Here is a 19,259-nt window from a genome sequence, read left to right on the forward strand (position 1 = left end):
CCTTCACATTCTTACTGTGCTCCGCTGCTGTCTGTCATTGACAATAAGCAGTAAAAAGAACAGAATAATCTCCTTAGTAAACCGCCTCCTGCTAAACACCTTCTCAGCAGAACACGAGGAAGCGCCGTGTGCTGGGCCACGCGCTGTCTGATGGATTGGGGCCCTGCAGGAAACCAAACGGCTGCAGGTTGGAAGCCTTCGGCGTTCAGAAATAAAATCGGAGCGATTCAGTGGTATCTTTACAGTGCTGGTAAGGGCTCTTCTGAGGGCAATGACTCAAAGCTGTACATCCAGCTGAGGACTCTAACCTGCTCACCTCAGTCACACGAGCTTACGATGTGACTTCAGTGAAAGCTGTCATCTCAGACTCAGACTCTTTTTTCACTTGAGGCGACACGTTTCATTTTGTTGAATGTTTACCCTGGTGGAATTATCATAGAACCATTTAGGCTGGAAAAGACCTTTAAGATCATCAAGTCCAACTGGTAACCCAGGACTGCCAAGTCCATTATTATTGTTGAAGTGTACCAAACCAGAGACCAGCAACTCTCTAATTTTTTTTTTTTTAACTGATGAGGTGCTGCGTATGGGACATGGGGAAAGCAGATGGGCTAACCAAGCAGGGACAGGATGACACATCCTAAATGGCACTTTGCAAAGCCAGGAACAATGACACTTATCACATGCTGCAGATAATCAGTGACACCATCAATCTTTACATCCAGAAATGATGGAACAGCCTAACCGTGTACACAGCACTGCAGCCGTGTGAGGGCTTCCAGCCACTTGACCCTAACGAAGGCAAATGCTGGAGAAAAACTGTTGGTAAAATAGTACAACTATAAACCATGCCATGTCCTCCTCAGTCTCCACCCAGAGCTGACAGAAGGTATTGAAAGACACATCTGAGAAACCTCCCACACGATAGCTACTGCCACTGTGGCAGATATAATCAGGTAAAATTGAAAGAGATTGTTTTGCCTCTTGGCTTGAGAAAAAGAAGGTACTGGCATTGATACCAATCCCCAAACCTTACCTCACTAACTCTGAGTCCTGAAATTCATTATATAGTCAGAGAGCTCTTCAGGACAAAGAGAGGCACTTAAGTCTTCTCCATCCACTGTGTGGATGTGCTTGAACAAAGAGACTGCAGTGCTTTCACTGGGTGAAGAAGCCGACTCAGTCACCAAGTCACTCACTCAACACCTCTGCCTTCCTGCAGCAAAGAAAAACACCAACAGATGTGCTGTATGACAGCTTATTTTAGGAACAAGTCGTTATTTGCAGTCTATCCCACAGGTGTCTGATGGTAATAGCTTTTCAGAATTGCCCTTGCAGGCAGCCCAGGGGTGTAAAAATCTCTCGCGCTAACAGTCACAGGAACTGTCCTCCCTTCTGTTAGAATTGTCTCCTAACAATGGCTTATTCATAACACGTATTTTTATCCTTAGACTCAATGTGCTTCTATCCTTCCAGCTCTAACAAGGAGGACTAAAGTACCCAACTGCCTGCAGCTTTTCATACTATGTTTTAAATGGGGATTTTCACAGGCTTAAGAATAGTTACATTCTCTGCTTCTGAATTATTAAAACCAACAGTATTCATAAGACAAATCCTTATTTAGTATCTGAGACTTGGGAAGCCCCATCTATGTCAGAACCAAACTAAAACCAGAAATAGTTTCTCAAGACAGCAAACATTTAAGAGAGGGTAATGCAAAATCTGGACTTCAATAAAGCATGCTGGAAACTGAGACCCAGCTTAACTTATTTTGTAAGCTCTTTCAAAGCTAGTAATAATAACATTGGGAGTCAGTTACTGGAGTTGTCATAAGCTAAAGCTTTGCCTGTTTGCTATGGCACAGCTGTATCCACACCCTGGACCTCTCCCTTACCCATACACACAGACCTCTGCCAGGCCATGACGGCTCACACCAGCTAATGTGACACCCCCACTCCTGTCGAGGACTAGGATCTTCCAGAGCTAGAGTTCAAGGTTTACACTGAGCCTGATGCTGGACATTCTTCTTCTTCTCATTTCTTCTGCATTTAAGCCAGGCACATTCACATTTCCAGTTATCAGACAACTGAAGCAACACACGCTGTGGTGGAGGCACTGGTAAAAGACACTCAACTTTGACTTGAATCACTGTCCGTCAGGATGATTGCCAAATTTGTTAATGAGTATAATTAGCATTAATTAAAATGACAGCTCAAACAAGATCTATCACATCTGGGTTTAACAAAGTCGCAGGTTTACTGACTGCCTTGACCACCTGGCCGAGGCCAAACCAGACAGCCCCATGGGCGGCGTGACTGGCACTCACTGCAGCAGCTATCCCTCCAGCTCACCTTCATGTATGGTAAAGCTACAAGCTCCTCAAGCTACACACAGCTGCTTCACAAAAGCAAAACGTGCCCAAGCATTAAGGAAAATAAATAAATATATATATATAAAAAGATGTGGCAGCCCCAAGCAATTACTGCGTTTATCACCTAACGCCCAGCTCCTCACATCAGGCTGCATTGCCTTTTACTCCCCTGTGGAACAGCTCTCCTTCCTTGAGGAAGCTGCCCCTCCTCAAACTGCCAGCATATTTAACCTGCGAATCTTGGAAGTGACCTGCGGTCAGGTGGTACCTTGCTAGAGCAGAGCTGTGAGTGAGCTGGGCTGTGTGATAGCTTTGTCCTTGTTTCTAAGTCAGCTGGAGTGAAAGCTGGCAGGGCATCAAAAAGGATCATTCACAGCTTAGGGCTTAATTACCGGACTTGCATGGAATGTAGATGTCTCACACGCAGAGGCATACTCAGAGTGAGAAAACACACGACAACCTTAGAGCCAATAAGAATATCCAGACAAGACGGTTTATTTCTACACGTGACCTTCTTGAAGATAAGCACTAGATACTTCAACCAGTCATCTGACAGCTGCGGATGCACGGTAGGCTTCCTACCAGAGTTCATTTTTATTGACATCCTAATCATGGATACAATTTGTATTACCACAAACAATGTGAATGTATTTGCAGACAGACATATACGCATAAAATTAAATACATGCTAACATAGAGGTAGTCATCTAGCCTAATCTGGGTGATTAAAGCTAGGTGCTGAAATCAAAGAAGTCTGATTTGCAATAGAAATACCAGTAAAGCCAGAGGGAGTCAAAAATTGCTCAAAATTTTTGAGAATACCATTTCTTTTGTCCTTGTTCTTATCCAAGAAATGCCAGAAGACCCTAACGTACTCTACCATTTTGCTGGATGCTACATGTCAGCACAGAGATGCTAAACAGTCACAGCTTAAGCAGCCAAGATAAAAAGCAGAGGTAGGAACCGGTACTTTTTCTGCCTCTTCTTTAGAAGCTAACACAGCTGAAGATGACAGAGAAAACTATGCAACAGTCAGTATCTAACGCCAGCAATTTAACTGCAGAACACCCTTCTCCTACATCTCATCATCGACTACCAAAAGCTCTTTGCAATCAGGAGCGTAAGAATCTGGCTTTAGAGATCCACCTCTGAAACATTAACAAAAACTATTCAAAGGACTGTCTCCCCTTGATGGATTACTGCCACACAGCAAGTCCTGCATCTATAAAGAGGTGAAGCAGACTGGTACCTCTGTTAAAGCACAAGCTAGAAAACCAAACAAGTGAGCAAAATACGCTGTTGTCAGAATTTGTGAAGGAAAAAAACCCCAAACCCCAAAAGCACCACCTTAAAGCTGAACAAGCAAAGGATGCTACTGACCTAGGAAGGCCATCTAACCAAGAAAAGAACTTGCAACCACTGCATATCTGTAAGTGTTCATACAAGGAGGTAAGCACTTTCAGAAAAGGCTCTGTTCATGCTCCTGCTCTTCAGAAAGCTCAGGCAGGGCATGGGATCAGATGGAGTATGAACATTTGACAACCGAGAGGAGGACATGCGGTGTGAGCAGGGCAGCAGGCATTGAGATACTGAGTAAGCGACTCGACTCAATTATCTTTTTTCTTCTTGCAGGTGAGCTGCTGCTTTGTAGAGAGCCAGGCTAACAATTCGTTCTGAATGACCCCTCCTATAAACCTGTAGCTTGTGTGCTTGAGCATCGGGACTCAGCAGACCAAGAACAAATGGAAGTAGTATGTGGACAGGGAGGCAGATTGGGTTAGAAGATCAAGTTAAGCCCAGGCTGTAGAGCTAGGAAACTAATGGCAATTTATCAAGTATTCCTTGTACAACCATATTATCAAAAACTCAGGCCCCACCCCAAAAAACTTGGCTGTTTCTGCGGTGAGGAGCCTGCACCTTCCCCTCCATCCCTGCTCAGCTGCTGGTCAGCACTGTCCACATTAACGACTGGAACTTGGTGCTCTCTGCCTCAGCTCTGTTCGCTCTGCTCCCTCATCTATTTATTAACAACTTTAAATTACAGGTGTGGGCAGCCACAGGAAAATGGCCGGGCTTGTTTGACTCCATGTCAACAGGAGAAAACCACTTTTGCAAATGCAGCCTGCCACAGGAGGTGGGTCACGAGCGAAAGATGTTTGGCTAGCACTGCAGATGGGCTGAAAAAATCTGCCAGCACCACCTCAAAACTCTCACCCTTTTTCTTTCTCAGGAGGACAGATTCTTTTCCCCTCGTGTGTAGGGGCTTTTAAAGGAAAAAAAGACACAATGTCTAGAAATTCCTTAGCCCCCTGCTCTTCTCTCCGGGTAGCAACTAGATTTGAATTGCTCAGCTGTTGAATGTCAAAGTTAGCATGCTTCAGTCCTACGTTTCTCCCACAAAATAAGAGAAGCAGACTAAATGCCGATCCCAGGAACACCAGCCTTTCTCCCCGAGGACTCAACAATTTTATTCCATTTATGAGGCTGACCTATCTCTACAACTGCTGAGTGAATTTTGGCCAGGTAAGAAGGCAGGAGGCGGTAAGAGATGAAGGGCAGAGCAGCTTTTTCAGGAAGAAGATGGAGAAGGTAGGTTGGTCGGTCCATGTGATACAGAAATTTGTTGGCCCTCTGCCTCCTGGACCTAGGCTTCAATGCTCTTCCAGCACTGACTCCCCATCTGTCTCTTACTGTGCTCCTTGCCAGACCATTCACAGCTTCATATAATTCAGGGCCAGGAAACTGCTCATAAGAAATGGACGTTTTTAAATCATGTTTTGCACCTTGGTATAGCATCATTTTGAAAGACAATTTTAACACTGCTTAAATACTTGTGATGCTGACCATGTTTGTACCTCTTGCTACCTCACATGGAATGCTCAGCTTGAACATCGTAAGCGCTGCTCTGTCTTTCCAAGACTCTGATGGGTATTTTTTCCCTTATTGCCTGATATTTTTTTTTAATTGGTTAAGTCTCTTTCAGTGGGTTGACTAACAGCAAACACTATTCAAAAAGCTGCTCTCTGACTACACAGAAAGTATTTTTCTGTATATAGGGACATAAGAAGCAAAAAAAGGAGAGCAAATAAGACTTAACTAAAAAAACCTGCCTATGTGCTGATGGGGAAAGCCCATTTTCCCCAAGATTGCCCTCTTTTCAGTCACAAACAGGAAACCCTCTCTCAAGAAAGGCAGCATTAGTCATTAAGTATATATGACTGATTAACCATTTCAACCGTCAGCAGTGAATAATTTCAAATCAAGATTAGGTGATTACAGGAGATTTAACTCTGTTAAATTCTGGTCATGGAGCTCAGCTCAGGAGCCCATGGATGAAATTCCACATGCCACACACAAAGTCAGCCTTCAAGAGGGGGAAGGAGAGATGGAAGTTCATTCAAGGGGTAATATATATTTTCATGCACATTTCTTCTTCAAAAAGCTCTCCAAAACTAAGCTAGAGGGTCCACCCCAAAACACGTTTAACTGTGTCTTTAACTCCACTGTGCAAAAGCTTAGCAGGAGCCACCATATGATCTGCTAGAAAACAGGTACTTCTACAGTCCTGTTTCCATTCAAGATGTGACAAGAAGAATCCCAAAAAGATTCAAAGAAGCTTCAGGAAGACTGCACAAAAGCGATCAGAAAACTCCTTTCTGCAACCAGACGCAGAACCGAGAAGGTCATGACAAGACCTGTTCAGTGTCTTTTTCTCTGTTGTTCTTAAATTCAGTGATAGGAAGCCACTGCAACAAACGATCGCATAGAAAACTCTGAGCTTGAAACCTTCTGCACAATGCATTGCATCCACGCAAAACACACTGGAGACATTCCGGCAGAAGCCCTGGAACGATCAAACTTTTAACTCTTGGGAGTTTATTATATAATCATAATATATAATTATTCATCATAATTATCTGCTGTTTAGGGTGGCAACATTTCTCTGTAGAAGCCAGGAGTGTTTCAGGAGCATCACCAAAGACTGTAGAGGACAAGGATTTCAAAGGGCATGCTACTGGCTGGGTGAAGTACCATGGCTAAATGTTCTGTCCATTCATCTCTACCTCGTCTGCCCTAAATTCATTCTGAGTCAGCTGCCTACGACAGAATGACTGAAAGGATGATGCTGTTTGGCTTCATGTCAGAACAGCAACTATGATGTTTGGAATAATTTCATATAAATTTACTAACTCTAGTTAGATACATCTGGTAAAAGGCCAAATTTATACCTCATATAAATTACAGCAGCTCCATTAATGGGGTTTGCATCAAAGGAATTGCAGCCTTTAACTGCAGGGTCAAATTTCAACCATCTAATTAAGTTTTTTTCTGAGTAGCACATTAGCTACTGACTCTGATGTGATTTTACAATAACAGGTGTGACTTTGATCGTCAACTAGTCGAACTCATGTGATGTTAAAGACTAATTTGATTGCTGAAGTTGGATTATAAAGCACATTGAAAAAGAAGGAAGGTTTCAACAGACAAAACATGAGACAAACAGAGGCTGAGTAACTGGGATTCATTAGTCACTAGAAGGCAGGCTCTGCTACTGGAGAAGCAACAACACATGGGTTGCCTTGGAGCATCCATACAGACGGAACTGATGAGTAACAGCAAGTAACACTTGTTACACAGCTCACTACTTGGGATCATAGTATTAGAAGCTTGCTTTCTTAGTAAATACTTAACAAAACTATTATTAGCTTTGTCCTCCTTTTACTTTATTTTCTTCTCCCAAGGCTTTTTGAGGAGTGGCTCAAGCAGACATTGTGTGGGCTCTATCACCTGCGTGTTTGGGTTTGCCACTGATAGGAACATCTGCTCACATTCCGGCAGGCACATTGATTTGGATATAGCAGACACATACTAATAGCCTGCATGCAGGAACCTAGCTGAAAAAACTCCCTGTGCTGTATCATTAATAAATTCAGTCCACCCATCTTCTTGTTAGGGAGCAAGTGTGAGTGTGCTTATTGTCCATCCCTTTGGCAAGCCTCCTGCCACCTTCCTGCCTCCCCCCAGCATGGAAAAATAATTCTAAAATAGGTCATTTTATATTAAAATACATTTTCCAAGCAATATTCCCCTGGGGCTCTTCATATGAAGAGCATCTTTTGAACTGGATAAATACTGTTCTGCTATTTCCCAATACCAAATGCACGTGTTTCTATGATAACGGCCAAGCATGGTCCAGCTGGAAGCAACTGTTAAAGTAAGCCGTTTAATACAAGAGTATTTCTGAGGGAAGGCTCCCAGGACTTGCGATAGGATATTACCTGCTTTTATTGCACTGTGAGTGGTGTAAGGTGGTCCCATAACCTGAAGTTTGAATTGTTCCTTTTAAGTTGTGGTGTACACTGAACCCAGCCAAAATGTAAAGACCCCTCTCCTCAAGAAAGGGCAGCCCATCTCTCTGTTAACAGTTTCTATGCCTGCTACACACAGAGGAAACCGCTTGTCCCTTCCATTTCTTACGCATCAAGCTAATTCAGACTTAAGCAATCAATAAAGGCTGGATTAATTCCTAAGTGTCAAAAGCACATGCAGCTGAATTGGTGAAGTTAATCCTTCTGTAATACCCATTTGTTAAAACCTTCCTCTGCATCTCCTGATGGAGCTTGCTTGACTTCTCAGGAAATGAACAGCTTTTACTCCTCAGTCATAGTTTCAGTGCATCCTCATGCATTTCTCACACCGTTAGCACATGGCCAAAACTACAGGCTGAATTTGGCCCCATGAGCCCTATGTTCTCCGGCATGAGCTAAACAACACAAATTCTGCACAGTTCTGATGTGAAGTGACCACGTGCAGGTATGGCTCTTCCAAGTCTATTCAGCCCTTGGTTGAGGCAGGTGACAGCACATTTGCTATTAGTAGTGTTCACTCTTATGGCATGAACAGGTTTATTTGAAGGACCAGAGAGCAGGCAGGGCCAAAAAGCCTAGTCCTTTACTGTGCCACACCACAGCCTGGGGTGACCCTTTGAAATATCACCTACCTTTTCTGTGAAAATGCCTTTGGTGCCACAACTAAGAATTGTCAAATGTTGCTACAGCTGCATTTGTACCTGGGATACTTGTCCCTGCAGACTGGATGGAAACTGGTGCATTACCTTTGGGTACTGAAACAGGGGATCTTGTAAGGCTGCTGCTTAGCCCGAGCAGAAATCTGGGTTCTCAGACTTATGCAGACCTTCATAACCTGTTTACTGGCTTTTAACAGATACTCCCTAATTATTAACCTCAAGGGGAAGATTAACATTTTCTTTTCATAAATATGGAGATGCCATGGTGTGCTGCAGCATTATAAAAGAAGTTCAGCACTTGTGAAATCCCAGCCTTTCAGGGTGGAATAATTCTGTCATTTTGTTTCCATACAGCTCTTCTCAGAGCATCATCTTTCTGACAAACATTTTATCACATTACTTTACCCCTTCCTACACCCCCCAGCATGCTTATTGTATTTTATCATTTTCCTAATGACTCATCTCTAAAGCAAAGTCTGTCAACTGTGTGAAGTTTTTAGTGAAACTGATGCTTCAGAGGAACAGAAGTGATATTAGTGACAGCGACCCTTTAGTTCATTAAACGTTAAGGGCTGATTATCCTTCCACATTTTCTAGCCTAAGGGCTAACTAACTCCCCAACAGCCAAACTATGTCTAGGAGAGCTGAGACGGGATGATTTATAGGACTTTCACACCTCTCTGCTTCCTGAAGTTGGGACCTGGTGGTATTTAGTTCGTTCCTCAGTGCCCAAAGGACATTCTAAAAGCTGCTCTGAATAGTAGCTCCACCAGCCTAAGAAAATGGGGACTTGCTAAAATGCAACAGTGCCCTGTCCACATCATCTTCTTTGCTAGAAGATTTTCTGCCTAGTTTGTTAGACTGACTTTCGAGGTACACTCTGCTGTTCGACCCTAGTTTTGGAAATACTCCGCAGTCCCAGATCTGGAGCCCTGTGGAAGGGAGGGCCTGTTCCCTCAGCACTCGGCAGCCACGCTGCCTTTTGGACTAAGATCCCACTGGCAACACACAGGAGGTAAAGCACCAATTCTTGGACTTCAAAGAGTTCTACAGTTTCCTTACTAAGGCAAAACAACTGCCCTAGAGTAGAAAAATCACTTCCAGTCAGTCTGTCTTTAGGTTAAGGGACTCTGCTCACCCCCAAGCTGACAGATGCCACGTTTCTCTCATACAAACCATGCTCGAGCTCTACCCTCCACCAACAGGAACACTCATCTCTTCCCAAAACCACGTAAAATCAGATTAGCAACCAGTCTACTGTTCTCTTCCTTTCCTGTTCCACCCAGGAAAAAATCCATCCGTCTGAAACTTATGCCCAACCACATATTTTTTTTTGCACACAGATATCAAATTAATTTACTCCTGTTCATGCAAATTTAAAGTAACATCAGATTCCTTTGTTATCCTGTGTTGGATATTCCCACTGTTTCCATGATAACACCTTGATTGATTTTCTCACTTTTCTAGTGTTTTTTTCCATGGAGCACCAAGTCTAGCCTTGCATGTAAAAAGGGGGCCTGGAGCCACTGGAGAATTTCTGAATTAAATCTTCACTGTCATCATTTGAGAGAAGCCATTGCTTTTTATAGTATCCTTTTAAGAGCAGTCATAATGTAGCATAGTATTTGTGTCCTCTATTTGAATTTGTTGTCTTTTTGCATGAAGAGCAGTAAAAATAATTGCACAGCACCTTGTTTCATTTTGCCTTTTTTTTTTATTGAGTTCCCTTTTGAAAACTGAGCCATTTGTTTGTTTGCACATTAGCATCACTGGGAAAGAGATTTTCACCACTAGAATGCAATCTGTGATCCTGATCACAGTAACCAGTATTTGCTCAACTTTCTCCAAACGAAGAGGAAAACCACCTATGCATATAGAAAGCCATCCTGTTCTTCAGGACAACACACCAACTGGTGATAATGGTATGATAATTGTGAAGAGCTGACACTATTAATTACCATCACCAGCAGACTATCAAGAAACAGGTGCCAGAAAATTCAAGCAAACACTGATTACTTTCCAAGAGTTTTAGGAACACCTGGTCCATTTAGCAGGGGAAAAAAAAATGGTCAGAAAAAAGGGCAAATAATATGATCTGCCTTTCCAAAGTTGAATGTTTGGTCACTACTTTCTGCCTATGATTGGTATGTTGTTTTTTCAGACAATAAGAATACATTACCTCTGACTGCAGGCCCTTTTCAAGCATCCTTTCCTACACTTGTTACTGCTGTCCTAATCTATGCTTCAGCTGAACAAATACATAGTTGTAGCTACCTGAACTACTGAGGTAGCTTCGTTAACTCTTGCTAGGCTAGCTAGTAGCTACCAGCCCTTCACGGTACACTGCTCTTCCCCCCATTTGTGGGTGCATGTGCATTAACGTATAGGCACACAAATGAGAGTGCATACATTATTCTTATGTAGCTACAATCAATCTGTAGACAGTATGAATGATATTAAGTTCAGCAATGCTTCTGCTTCCTGGATCAGAAGTTCACCAGACCACAATGAAGATTGCTGTCTAGCCATGTGCTGCATTGAGTTTCCTCCCTTAGTAGTGACTGTGAGTGTGACCTGAGAGAGAGAAGAAATATCTCAGTTCAGAATACACTCTTCTTATGATCCTGTTCTAAAAAAAAATTCTTGTCTACTGCCTCAGCAGAATATTTTCATTTCCAAGGCTAGACAACAGTGATAAAACCCAGCTCGGAAAATGAATAGTTATCATTTGCCAAGTGATAAAAGTTTAAAGTCTCAGCTCAGAGCTGGTCTCCACTATGTTAGCTACAGCTACTAATAATACGTAGAAATGCTAACAGTACAGATAACAATAGTTTAACAAAGCACTGGGGTGTCTGTTTGTGCCCCCTCGATTAAATCCTCCTTGTCCTTCTAAGTGAACTGCTTTTAATGGGAGGAATGCAGACAAGGAAGTGAGCAAACTCGCCTGTTATTACCACATTTTACTAATGTATAATAAATATAGTAAGATGAATGTCAAAAGTAATGGGTGTTGCTAACAATTGCAACCACAGCTGTAATGGATGCAGACTCTTGTTCCTGGATCATTTAAAAATAAATAAATGACAGGATCTCCCTGGATGTCTGGTTGATACCAGCTGTGGTACTAAGTTTTCTAACACAGGATCACGGAGTTACAGATCAGGGGGGCGGGGGAAAGCAAGAATTCACTCTGTCCTCTGTGGACATGTCTGTAGCACCCTGACCGAAATTTTTACAGCAATTTATTATAATATTTGTGATTGTTGGCATTCTTCCCTCCACTTAATTTTATTTTCCCCAAGTACGCGTGTCTACTGCTGACCAAGGACAAATTGAGGCAAAATGCTATTATGCTGGTTCTTAGTCATTACTCCCTTGGTCTCCACCTTTCCCTTTGTCTCTCTCCCCCACACCCTGCATGGAGTTGCAAGTGTTGGCAGTGTGCTTTTTCACTATTTACTCAGCAGCGTGCTGACACCTCTGCCCTTCCAGACCTGCTGCCAGTTTACAAACGTGAACTCTCAGCCATAGACTCCAAGAAACAAATCACTCAACTTTAATAAGTAACTGATAATCTGTGATTAATTTAACTACTACATGTGTTTGTTTCTATAGAACTGTTACTGAGTTCAAAGTCCATGTATAGAATAAAACAGATTATACACAGCCCTCTTCTATTTTTACTATTTGCAGAAGTAAACTGTGCTCAGACATGCTCTCAAAGGCTTTTCCTACTGGAACATAATTAAATTTCATTCAGAACATACCCAGATCTTGTTTTCCCCCAGTAGATATTAACAATCTTTGTTTTATTCTGACTCTCAAGAAGATTACGTTTACCTAAATGATCCAATGTAAAAGACCAACCACTGGATCCGGTTAGACCTCTTGTCACTTAGTACTGAGGCTTACAATTAGGGCACCCAATTTGTATCCAAGGTTAATACAGAAACAATCCTGGGCTACTTTTGTTACCTTTCTACTTTTCCATAATAATGTCTAAGTACTGCCAGTAACAACACAACCAATTTTAAAGAATTTAGCACAAATAGAACCAGTTCATAACCCTGTAGGGCAGGTATGAAAGTTTTATCAGCTATGAAGTCATTACATGCCATTAGACAATATCAGCTTTTAACACAGAATTGCTCTTAAATCCACAAAAGCAATAGATTCAGCCTATGCCCTACCTTAGCCTTTAATGTGTGAGTTACATAGAAATGATGTGCTGCTAGAAGCACAGTCATCCAACTTACAAAATTTTGCTTTGTTTGTAGCTGTAAGACTGTGAGCAGCTTGCTTTTACTCCTACATCAGTGACGATTTCACAGACAGTTCTTAATATAACCAGCTTCTCCTTAGCTTTGGCTGCATGTGGCAGAGAGGGTTTATGTTGTTAAAAATAAAGGTGGCAGTAACAGTTGTAGGACCCAAATCTGACAAATTTTACTACTGCAAACATATTTTGCTAACGATATCTGCCTAACTCTAACCTAGCACTTGCTGGACTGTCTTCAGCTGATGCTGTAAGTTTGAGACTTATAAAAACACTGCCTTCTGTCTGTCCTGGCCTTGTAAGATTAATTAAAAGCCATCGTTCTTAATGCCGGGCTGACCCTGGTTGGGCATCAAGATCCAAAAATATGTAAGTTTTGGGACCAGTCACCCTATGAAAACGTATGCATACTCTTCTGATTGTAAAAGGAGTTGAAGAGAAGATGCAACCCTAAGAAGGGAAAACATATGTTGAAAAGACTCAGGAGACATCAGCCCAGTTTGGAGGAGGGAAACTGAGTCTCAATGGATGGGGAACAGTATCTCGCAGATAATAAACTTTCAAAATTTCAGAGAGGAGGGGAGGGGGAATATGCAATTATATAAACAATTCCTAAGATGCTGACACCAGCCTGTAAAAAATTCACCACAATTCTTAAGCTCATAGGGTTATTCTAGTCAATCAGATGTGATATCAGCAATGATTTTTAGACCTTTTAAGGGTTGTTTATACTTAGTGCAATCTTTTGTATAGACATATTCCCAGGGACTTGAAAAGAAAAACAAAAAATTATTGTGCAATTTCAAGAAAGCTCTTTGTCCTAACACTTGTCATTACACAATCAGAATGGACTTTTTCTTAATTTTAACACTTTGAAGACAATTAGGTAATTTGAAAGGCTGAAACCTGCTATCTTCATTCACGCAAACAAACCTTACTCACAAGGATCATGACCTCACTTCATGGGATGGTCTGCATGTACAGGTGAGGTCTTTAATTTTTGGACCTTTCTTACATCACCCTCCCTCAGTGTGCATTAAGCTTGTAGACAGGGCATGTCAAGCGTGGTTACAAAAAACACTGTTCCTCCCCCTCCAAAAAAACCCCAAATAAAAACACCCCAAAACAAAACACAAAAGGAAAATAATAAAATCAAGAAAAGAGCCTTCTTCAAAGAACTTTATTATTTTGTACCATCTCCAACAGCAGGTGCCTTCAGACTACTCAATCTCATCCTTTCAGCCCCTTTCAAGCTGCTACATGCTATTGGAAAACTGGACATTATCTTGTCAAAGCCACCTACTTCTGGCCCATACTCTCAAACTTTGTTCTTTCTAAAGACAGCTATAAAGCCAGGCTTAAACACACTCCAGATTAAGTAAAACTCACAAAATTCCATTTGAATATAACGACAACATATGTATCAGCCTAGACATCACACCCAGCAGTAGGATTTACAATTCTGCAAGACAGAAAGCAAAACTTTCTCCCTTGCCAACACTCGAGGCACAGCTGAACAAAAGCAGTTACAAAACCGATTCACTGTAATGGGCACTTTCAGTTTGCAGTTTGTGTAACTCAGCATAACTTCTCCCCCAATAAACATCAAATAACTTTAAGGTCATCTGCAGCCCATGCTACCACGACAGACAGGCAGTTTTAGCGTGGAGGTCCCAGGAAAAAGCTCAGCTTACTTCCAGGGGGAGAAACACCAGAGCTCTACCACCATTCCCCAGCTGAAGATTCCCTGGAAGTAAAGCGATAGGAGGAGAGAAAAATCCATATAATATAGGCAGATCCAAAGCCGTGCGTATAGGAAGATTTAATTTAAATGCCCCCTACAGGACAGGCAACTGGCTTCTGAGGAAACCCTGGCTCGCCAAGAACTGCAGGGATCACTGCATGCAGCTAACGGGAGAGAAGTTCCCACCGTGTAGTCGTGGGAAAGAGGAGTTTGTACCGTTGGGTGAATAGACAGGGGAATACTGAGCACGAGGTTATTATCTCCACACGTGACGTTAATGAGAGTCTTCCTGGAATCTACTGTGCAGTGCTGGTGGCCAGCAAGGCCAGCGGCGGGGGGCTTGGAGAAGAGCAGCCAAGCCCCTTCTCCTGGGGAGCATCTGCATTCTAGGGAGAGACCCAAGGAACACGGTCTATTTATCTCATCAGAGACAACCTTAAGTGGCTATTTAATTACTACCCTTAAATACTTGAGCACGGAGAGATGATCTGAGACTAGATAGCTATTTAATCTGACAGACAAAAGACATTACAAGATCCAGTTGCTAGAAGATGAAGTCAGAAGAGTTCAAAGTGGGGAAAAAAGATGCCAACAACGTTTAACAATGAGATTAACAATCAGAGCCAATTATCCAGGAATGTAGTCAATCCCCCGTTGGTGGAAGTCATTAAATCAAGACTGAAGAGGCCGGTGGGCTGGCCCTGGGGCTCCCTGCGGAACAGAATAGCCTGTGCTTTACATTACAGAAGAGACTATGGGATCATGGTAATTCTTTGTGACTCTAACAAACTGGCCAGCAGCATCGTTACCTTCTCCCGAGAAAAAGAGAAGGATAAAGGGGGAAAGTATTAACACAGCCAAGGCTTGCGTGGGGCACAAGAAGCGGGCTGAGGGCGGACAATACAAGCCACAGGCCGGGAGCGGGCAAGACCACCCGCAGCGCCGCCACCACCCCGGCAGGAGGAGAGGGCCCGCCCGGGACCCCAGCCCCGGCGGCTGCAGACGGCAGCGCAGCTCCCACACGGGCGGTCACGGCCGGCCGAGCCGCCACATCCCGGCGCGGCGCTCCCAGGCCGGGCTCCGGCAGCCCCGGGGAGAGCCCTGCGGCGGCACATCGCTACACCCGCACGCCTCTCGCCGTGCGGCTTCACCCCGCCGAGGCGGCGGGAGCGGGCGGACCCCGGGGGACGCCCCTTGGCCGCGAACCCCAGCCGGGGCGGCACAAAGCGGGGGGCCGGGGCAGCCCCCCGCGGCGGCGGCGGCCTCCGGGACACCTTCCGCGCTGCGACACCGCGGCCGCCGACACGTTGCCGTGGCGACCGCGCCGCTGCCGCGGCGACCGCGCCGCGCATCCCCCCGGCCCGGCCCGCCGCAGTCCCCCGGCCCGGCGCGGTGGGGCACCTGGTTTTCATTTTTTAAGTTTTCCGCGCTCCCGGACACGCAGGAGCCGAAACCACTTCCAAGCGCCGGGAAAAATCAGCAGCGGGTCAGCGAGGCCCCTCGGACCTGGCCCGGCCCGGCCGCCCCCCGCCCCCGGGGTCTCCGCTCGGCGGGGCGGCCGCAGCCCCCGCCCGCCGCGGGGGGGTCACCGCCCCCCGGGCCGCGCTACCGGGCACGGCTCGGCTCGCCCGGCACCCCCGCGCCGGGCCAGGCCGGCACAGCGAGGCAGCCCCCGCCCCGCCACCCCGCCGGCACCTGTCCCCGCACCGACACCGCTTCTCGCCGGCGCCGAAAAAACTTGCCGGGGGAGCATGTGCGGAGGTGCTCGCCCCCCCCCGCGCCCCTTACCTCCGCGGCGGAGCCCGGGGAGCCGCGGGCACGCCGCCGCCGCGGGCAGGGATGACCTTGCGGAGAAATTCATCATCCGGGCAGGAAAACAAGCCCTTCCTCGGGCCGTGCAGCGCGGGAGGAGGGCGGGCGAGCGGAGGGAGGAGGGCTCCGCGGTGGCGGACCGCCCCGCCGCGGGGGCAGGAGGGACGCGATTCGTGCCGACTGCGGAGGGGCCGCGGGGGGCTGGGGCAGCCCGGCCCCGGCCAGCCCCCGCCGCCGCCCGGGGAGCCGTGGGAGCGGGCGCCTCCCAGCCTCCCGCCGCTGCGGCTGTCGGCGGCTTGGGGAGGCGGCTGCGGCGCCGGGCCGGGGCCGGGCTCCCCCCCGCGGCCTCAGGGAGCGCGGGGCAGCCCCCGGGGGCGCACCTCGCCCCCCCGCACCCCGCTCAGCCCCCGCACCCCGCCTCAGGCCCTCTCAGGTGCGGCGGCCGCGGGGCACGTACCTGCTTCCCGGGAGGCACCGCCGGCTGCCACCAGCCCCGCCAGGGCCTCGCCCGGCTTTTGTAGCCCGGGCGCTGGGGTCTCCTGCCCTCCGTCAGGCGCTGGGGGCCCGCGGGCCCCTCGGCAGCCCCCCGGCAGCGCTCGGCACCCCCAGAGCCCCGACGGTGCAACGGGGCTGGCGCCGCATCGCCTCCGCCGCCAGCCGGCGCTTCCCAGCTCCCCAGCCAAGCCTACAGGCTCAGCTGCTCCGCGGCGGAAGGGCTGGACCCGCACCCCCCGAACCCGCCGGCTCCATCCACCCTGGCCAGCCGAGGCGGAGCGCCTGCACCCGGACAGGCACCGCACCCACCGGCCGCTTGCGGGGTTGGACAGATTTCCATGGGGAATTGCGGTGTATGCGAATGCCGATCGGCTCTTGTCACGCTGTCGGTTTGGGTGGTTGTGTTTGATAGGCAAACCTGACTTTCTGTACGAAGCGCTGCCCTGTTTGCCTGCAAAAAAAAAAAAAAAAATGGATCCAAGCACAAATATTAGCAGCAAAAGACATTTTGGGTTAGGACTCGGTTGTCTGGAAGCCTTTGAACTAATTTCAGTTTATTCCCACCCGTGTGGAATTTTCTCTCTCTCTGCTGCAATCGCAGAAAATGGTTCTGCAGTGCCCAGAGATTCAAGTCAAGTACAGGTTTTCAACCGGGAAGATTTTAACTCTTCTACCTTCCTTTAGGGATAAATAGCATCAGGATTTCCAAAACTATAGGACAAGCTGTGAGAACTCTGCTGGAATATGAAAAAGATTGAGGGGGAAAAAGAACAGTTGACTAAAGGACCTAAGAAAATATATTTTTATTTAATCACTAATCATCGTAAATATCAGTGAATCCTATTCCCTTGATCCATATGAGTGTACCCATATTTTTTCACTGCTCTGCAAAACACCTTCAGGCTTAGTTATTGATCCTAAATATCTTTGACTCATGGGTTAAGCGATCATGAAAAATGTCTTACATTTCCTACTGTGTCATCTGTAATTTCTTCCCCAACACTGGCCACTAAGATCAGCACATATTTATGTAACAGCAATTCCTGAATGTGGCTTTCAGACAGTTACTTAACCATGGAAAATGTAAGAGATGTTTTCAATATTCACCAACAATAAATACTTTTTTACATGTACCAGAACCAAAATGGCAGTAATCTTAAGAGCCTGAACATCTCAAGCAGATGGGAACCTCACTGGAGGGTGGGTAGTGTGGAGAGAGCGTCAAACCTTACCAGGAAAAGGAAAACATTTACAGCACTAGTGCAGGCAGGGGTTCCCGGCAGCTCTTCTTTACTTCATTCTCTTCCACGATCTTGCTGCATTGTTGGTGCTCTGGAGGGCTGTATAGCCTGGCCCTCATCCTGCTCGTGTCTGAATCAGGAATACAGGTTGGCAAAGTCAGTATTCAACTCCTCTTCATTATTCTGCTAAATGACCTACTTTTAAAGAAACATTGCCAAACTTCCTAGAATTAATCCTGCTTCCATTAACATTACTACACTGAAACTTCCCCTTTTTCGATAAAGAAGAAGAAAGGCTGGATGATGCAATTTCCTTTTGTCAGCTATTGTACTTTTACGATGAGGTAGCCATAGGCACTTGCAGATCTTGCCACTGCAAGGACTTCACGGGACTTCAGGGACTGCTCAGTGAGGGACAGCCGCAATTAGTGTAGTTTTCCTAAACTTTTCTAAACATAGAGTTCCTTATCTGGATTCTTGAAAGACACCCTTTCTGATAATAATACCCCCCTTAGCCTGAGATACTAGAATTGCAGTCTTGTTAACCAGTTAATTCTGCAAGCTAGCCAAGCTTCTTGATTCCTTTAATGTAGCTTTAACACCCCACTGCCATCTTTTCCTTTCTGTGTCTTTCTCCTCCTGTCCAAGTTACTGAGAAATATTAACACTATTCCCTTCGACAGCCATCATCCCTGCGCAGGAAGAAATAACCTGCCGCAGAAAGGTAAGAATCAGGCTTGTCTCTAGGCAGCCCTTATTTGGCTCTGAAATCATTTGCAAAGCAAGGGATTTCAACTCTTTTAGTATCCATAGCTATTACTTTCCTCTTCTTTGGAAAACAACTTTGAGATTAATTGAAATGGAAATATGGTAGGATTTTCAAAGGTATGTAAGGTATGACAAGGCTGTCAAGCCTTGAAAGTCACAGCAATTAAGAGTCATATACATTCAGCTGGAAAGACTGGGAAGCTTTTCTATGGGCTATTGTGCCCTTCCTATTTTAGGGTTGTGAAGCACCTTCAGAGCATGCGGAGGACTCAGGCCCAGCATCTGCAGGAAGGGAGCAACTGTAATTCTGAAGCAAAAAAGAGAGGGGTTGGGAGCTTTGTTTGCTCCAAGCCCCTCCATGCCCATGCACTTCACAACTGGTGCCCAAATATTTTCCTGCCAAGTTCAGATAAACATTTCCTTCTGTCTGTACAGAATTACTGAGAACCTGCATGCTGCTCTCAGCAGCCATAGCTGAGCACTCGAGCTACTTGTCTGGTGGACAAGGAAATCCAACAGGA

At 45.7% G+C, this 19,259-nt stretch overlaps 1 protein-coding gene across 4 annotated transcripts in view; it reads right to left on the reverse strand.

The window, feature by feature from the left end:
* The window catches only part of GPRIN3 (GPRIN family member 3), a 34,178-nt gene extending 15,987 nt beyond the window's left edge, over window positions 1–18,191 (reverse strand). The window contains exons 1-2 of one of the 4 annotated variants that reach the window (XM_037379295.1): window positions 17,962–18,191; window positions 17,039–17,180 (exon numbers count right to left, since the gene is read on the reverse strand). The gene's annotated coding sequence lies outside the window, so the exon portion shown is untranslated. Of the gene's footprint in view, window positions 1–16,210; window positions 16,369–16,691; window positions 16,937–17,038; window positions 17,181–17,961 lie in introns of those variants that run through there. The other 3 variants (XM_037379305.1, XM_037379316.1, XM_037379288.1) reach the window with 3 other exon arrangements.
* Between the last annotated feature and the right edge of the window lie 1,068 nt (window positions 18,192–19,259).

This window comes from Falco rusticolus, chromosome 1, assembly GCF_015220075.1.
Source record: "Falco rusticolus isolate bFalRus1 chromosome 1, bFalRus1.pri, whole genome shotgun sequence".
Lineage (NCBI taxonomy): Eukaryota > Metazoa > Chordata > Aves > Falconiformes > Falconidae > Falco > Falco rusticolus.